Source organism: Teleopsis dalmanni, chromosome 1, assembly GCF_002237135.1.
Source record: "Teleopsis dalmanni isolate 2A chromosome 1, ASM223713v2, whole genome shotgun sequence".
In the NCBI taxonomy this organism is placed as follows: domain Eukaryota; kingdom Metazoa; phylum Arthropoda; class Insecta; order Diptera; family Diopsidae; genus Teleopsis; species Teleopsis dalmanni.
Window position 1 is genome coordinate 65,013,677 of NC_051846.1, and position 6,704 is coordinate 65,020,380.

Below are 6,704 nucleotides of genomic sequence, written 5' to 3' on the forward strand. Positions count from 1 at the left end.
CTCAGAGAATTTCTGATCAAGTACTAAGATTATATACTATAAATAAGAATAAGTGGGAATGACGTACGAATCGAAGGAAATATACTTTTTTTTTGAAAAAAAAAAAAAGAAAATAAATGTATATATCATGCTAGAAATAATTTTTAAGTAGCAGATATTATTATTTGCAAACGACTATTAAAAAATTAAAGTTTTTACTTCAATTATTGATCGCTGTAGGCTTTTGTCATCGTTTTTGTTAAAACATTAATCATTAATTCTCTTTTTTTATTATTTTAAAATAAAAGTTGTGAGCTTTTTATTTGCCAAAGGCTTTGTTTTAAATAATTTTTAAATACTTGAAAAAAGTTTAAATGTGTTTATATATTCACCAAGAAATACAATTTGTTTTGGTGTGAAATGGTTTAACTTCGGAAGATCAATACTTAGTTTAAGAAACGAAAAGAAATGTAATGGAGATGAATTCAAAAAGTTTTTCAACCTCTACTCGTTCAAATTCCAATATTATGTTTCATATAAATTTTTAAATCATGTACTAGTTTGTATTTATGAATAATCCTTTAATTAATGTTATAATTGGTGTTCTTGTAGATAGAGGGATTCAAAAATTATGATGCTAAAAATTTTTTTGAAAATTATTTCGTCATTTCGTAAAAAAAAAATTGTTTATATTAAAATTTTTGTTAACTTTTTGTTAATTTTTCGAAAGTTTTGCAGTTCGCAAAACTATTTCAATCCTTTGATATTGTTAATACATATATTCTTCATGAATTTTTTCGTACAACAATCGATCGAATATGAAAAATCAATCTGAAATTATTTTGAATTGCTAAATAATATTATATAATTATATATTATACTAATTTAAAGGAGCTCAAGGATTTTACAAAAGACTTTCGGTTTCATCTGATGCGCATTATAAGTCACAGTTTCATAAACCAGTTTCAGTACAGACTGTCCTCCTCAATATCATTTGAGGTCTGCCAGAACATATTGTTTCCTGCAAGAGGAATATAAACATAAATCTGATGTAGTATATAAATGATCCAAACATATATATCACGAAGATATATAATGATATAAATTTAGCATAGTTAATGAGAATACGTCTTATTCATCCATTGTTTTATAGATGTGCTATATAATATTTTGAAGCGGGAGAGTCAAGTTGCAATATTAGGTATAACTATAATTTGGAGGGCTTGTAGACAGAAGTGGGCACAATATACCCGATGATTGCAGTGACATATCCTATATCCTATAGGATATGTCACTATATATAATAATATCCTATATATATAATAAATAATAATTTCGAACATATTTCTAAATGACACTGCTACACTTGTTTTCTTATTATTCACCAGTATTGTATTACACTATCTTTCGAGCACAATCTGGTACCCAGTGTGTTTCTAACAGCTGTTTTTGAAATTGTACTTTTAAGTGTTCCGTAATGGCATAAAACCATTGTTGCGTAAACATTTTTATTGAAAAAGTATATGAATATGATCGTTCGCATCACTCATCCGACATGATATTAAAGATTAGATATTAAGTTGTTAAAAATTAGGAAAGAAAGTTTACTTTTAGAAAGCTTCTATGGACATGAATTGAAATAAAGTGTCTATAACAAGCAATTATATGGTAAATCATTATTAATCTAATATATTCAGAAATTTCTTCTATTCTGTAGAGTAATTACTAAAGTTTGTAATGTTGCTTAAAATCGCAGTGTTCAGTATCAATTTCACATAAGTGACTTACGTTAAATTACTAATAAATAAAATATCATATTTTTTTAAAACTTTGTTAGCTTTCATTTAAGCTTGATTGATTTCATGCTATAAAGTTTAAGTTTTAAATGAAACTTTCTTCTAGGCCTTTGTTTATTTTTTAATTAGTACTGCAATATTACAAAATAACCAATTATTAAATCAAAAATTAATGCAGCAGTGCTTAAATGAAAGAATTACATATGTGGACATTTCGTGTTGGATGACGAAATAATTAGGTTCTATACTATTATTACATAGATAAGGTAATTGGATTTGGAGAAATACTCTGTATTCATAAAGGAGTTATAATAGATTTAATAAATTATTTGTTAATGTTTAATAATTAAATATTTTTATTCTTATTTAATATGAGGTTTTCTTTGTTTATTTAATAATGCGGCTATTAAATTCAAGTTTGTAGCTTAAGTCTTTTGTTCTCTTCATGCGGAATGAAACAAAGTAAATATTCAATGCTCAGTTTGTTTACTCTGAAACGTTTAAATAAATGTCTTTATTAACGTCGCTTTTATAATATATGTTTAAAATCAAATAAGACTTCAACTATTAAGTTTTTTCTTTAATATCAACATTTTAATGATCATGAGACACATTTAAAGCGCATAAAACACGCACATAAAAAGACAGAGCAAATGCATTAAAAACGCATTTAAAGTAAAATGCCTTGAAAAACGTGCTACTAACCTCTTTCGCGAGGAACCCATATTCATTTTAAAGGTGCACTTTTCAAATGAGGCCTGTAATGAATGCTAGTAATACTTTGGAATGTATTAGTTTGTAACTTGTCAAGTAACGAAATGCTTTTGCGCGCTACTACTCTGAGAGGAGTTCACTTACTTTGAATTTAAATTCTTATATGAAGTAAAGAGGTTTAGATATCTGCCAACTACTACGAACTCTTTACTAACTCTTAGCTTAACTATGTAAAACAACAGTAATGGATTCTAAGTTATTTTATAACCACAATATGCTTTTCTATTTAAATGTACCGCCTTTTAAATGGTCGCCCATACTAAGCACCAATTAAACTGGCTACTTTACACAATCTAAGAAATGTTGCTAGAGAAAATGTTTAATTTGAAAGTTGTAGAAACAGGACGGTTTGGTAGTCACAGAAGTTACAAAATACACACATAAAAATAGAAAAAGAAAAATACTTGCAACTACAGTACATGAAATACTCATATGAGATACCAGAAATGTTTTGGTTGCCGACTTCAAGTTGTAGTAAAACAGATTGCATTAGCTTCAGGACTGGCATTGTTACTCGCTCGGAGTTAATTTACTAAAGAAATGTGTTGATAAAAATGTCGTTAAATTCTGAATTGCGTTTGGCTCCGCCACTTGGTGGAAGCGCAGTAAGAAATAGTTCAAGTCATTAAACACCATTTATCCGATGGTTTTTATTTCTCACACCTATGGTGGTCTGCATACAATATTTCTAAATTTATTTATAGTACAATTATTGTTATGCTATTCTGAAAATGTTATTTAGTTTTTTTTTAAACCAAGAATTTTATATTCAACCTTATAAGGCTAAAGAAAATTACATATATAATGTTTTACGTATATAATTAAGTTGTATAAACTTAGAATCAATTTAATATAAAAAATATAGGAGTGATTCATTAAAAATATAAAAAGGCAATTTTTAAAATTGCTGTTATTAAATTAATAATTGTTATTTTCTCTTTAAAAAGTTGTTTTTTTTGATATAGCACAAATAATCATTATTACTGTTTATAATATTATACATTAATTACGCAAACTTGTATATGATCAACTTTGAATTATGGATTTAAATTAATTTAATTAAGATCTACCATTAAGTAGATAAAGTATAATAAGGCCCAAAGAAACTAAATAATTCTTTTTTTTTTAATTTGTAGTGAAAACACAATATAGGTAGTTTGATAAATACCAGGTCTAAGTAATAAAAATTTTTCTTGTTTTTTGCATTTTATGTTTTACCCTTTGAGCTTGACACAGCAAGTCCAACGAACTTTCAACCTTTGAATACCTTTTAAATAATACGATTTGTCAAGTTTTCTAAAATATACCTTAGTATCCCGTTCCCATTGATGAAATCATTTGATGCAACTCTCTTTCCATGGTGTTATCTTTTCAAGTTTGGAAACGGGTAATAGTCACTGAGAGCCAACTCTGAAGAATACGTTGAGCGTGGAAAAAATTCGAACCGTAATTCATTTCATTTTGCCATGGTTTTTATTAACGTGCGAGCGGGTGTGTTATCCTGCAAAAACAACATTTTTTCTTCAATTTTCTTTTTTGATTTCCTCGTTCAATCGATCCAATAATATGGAAGAATAGTTTTTTGTAATTGTTTTTCAATTTTCCAAATAGTCTATGAAAATTCTACTTAAATCACAAAATACAAAGGCCAAAACCTTTCCTGCCAATTGTTAAGTTCGTGATCGTTGGGAAGCACTACCCCCGGGCCCAACCGATTTTCTGGCTTGTTGTTGTTAACGATAATGCAAGGTTGTCGTAAACAGAATCCTTTTCCAATTTGATTGCATTATTGTTTATTCATTTCAAATGGAGGAATTTAATTAGTTAACGATATTCAAATTATTCAATTTTATAAAAACTCACCAAGGTGCACAGAAGAGAACAGAAGAGTAGTGAAGAAAAGCAATTGTATAATATCGTATAATATATAAATATATTCTATATATAGATTAAAGTCAAAGCAGTAAAAGCATTTATATATTAATTAATGCAACATTAAATTATTATCATTGATTTGTTTTTTCTCTGAAAACAATTAAAAAGAATTATATCTTGATTGTTTTATTTTTATTTGGTATAATAGTTTTGTATTACTATTAAAACTAATAAAGTATTTTCTAGATAAAATTATTAATAAAGTTTTTATTTAATATTAGTATTAATAATAAGACAAGCCATCAAAGCGACTTTTTTCTATCACATCATCACAGTCATTAATTTCTTCCTACTTGGTCATTGGGTAGAGTGTCGATTGATTTCGTATTATTTAAAAGACCACTTAATAAAGTATAAATAAATTGATTTCTATTAATTTACATTAAGACCGAAAAGTTTTCGGAAATTCTCATTTAAAATTCGCGCGCTGTATATTTTTCGATATTTTAAGTTTATGTAGTTTGGCAGCAATTAAGGACAATTACTATGCCAAAAATGAGCGCGATCTGTCAGACAGTTCGTTTACGGCAGCTGTTGAAACCAGTTCACCTCAGTAGTGCGTTGCGAAAAAACAATGGAAAAAAATATTGAACAAAGAGTTTGCATCAAATTTTGTGTTTCGAACGAAATTTCGTGTGCAGAATCGTTGCGAATGCTACAAAAGGCTTATGGGGAATCAGTTTTATCGAAAACTCAAGTTTATGAGTGGTACAAAGCCTTCCAGGACGGTCGTACGACCGTCGAAGACATTTCGCAACGCACTACTGAGGTGAACTGGTTTCAACAGCTGCCGTAAACGAACTGTCTGACAGATCGAGCTCATTTTTGGCATAGTAATTAAGGACAGTGCTGCCAAACTACATAAACTTAAAATATCGAAAAATATACAGCGCGCGAATTTTAAATGAGAATTTCCGAAAACTTTTCAGTCTTAATGTAAATATAATAAGCAAATCCAAAACTTTATAATTTGGTTTTATAAAAGCTGGTTTTTGAATATAATTATATTTTATTATATTATTTTAAGATTTTAGTTAAATCTTTGACAAATTTGTTTAATGTGAGGTTGTATATTAATAATTTTTCTCAGAAAATAATTATGTTACAAAAAGATAAGTTATATTATCTTATCTTCTAATACGAAAAATTGTTTGCAGACAAGCATGGCAAAAATATACAACATTAGTATAACAAAAGCTTTTAACTTCTAAGGTCAGAAATTTTCTACGCAATTCAATATATTGTAATGGTACTATTAGTCTTTGTAATAATCTGCAATACCTCAATTCGGGCTCATTTGGTTATTAGTATATATGACAAGCTACAGGGAACCCAAAACTCACACTGTGCAAGTTTGTATCAGATGAGTGTCTTCAGAAATAAAAAATCCTTTCCGATTTTTTTAAAAGGAAAATCCAGCTGGAAGATATATGGTATAATGATGTTGGAATTATGAAGATATCAAACAATTGAATTACTTTCCATGTATCTAAGAAACATTAAATTATATTCCACAGAAGTCGTATTCTTGAACTTCTAACATAGTTTGAATGGCTTTAACTCGAGGTCGCTCAAACGGCATAGATTATATTCCAGTGAACCATAGCGTTCGTCGTTTTTTTGCCTTTTAAAATTTCAGAAATGATTTTTAATTTCTAAGGTTACTATTATGTTACAAACTTACTCAGGTTGACTTCTAAATATTTTGTTCATATATTTCACCCATTATTCGTATATAATAAATCCGAATTAAAGTTTTGCATATTAATACAAAAATTAATTGTACAATTTAAATATATTTAAATGCGTAGAACATTTCTAACCTTAAAATTTTAAGTCTTGATAAGAATAAGTTATCTTATACTTATATAAGTATAAGTTATCTTCTTTGAATATGAATATAATTTTTTTATTCACAAACTTACCTTTAACAATTTTATCCGTTTATCAAAGATTTCATTTAAATCTTAAAATAATATAATAAAATTTATTTTACGCAAAAATCAACTATAAACAAATACTGTAATTTTAAATTTATTTAGTATGTAACGACCAGTTTTGCTCGTCCTTTTGCTGGGGTGAACTCACCGGTTTGTCCGTTTGTTTGTTTGCTATGACATGTGTGAAATATATTTAGTATACATTAAGTCATTGAACAGACAACATCATATTTTTTCATCGTGTTAAAAATGTCGAATTTTGTACCAGAAAGTGATGATT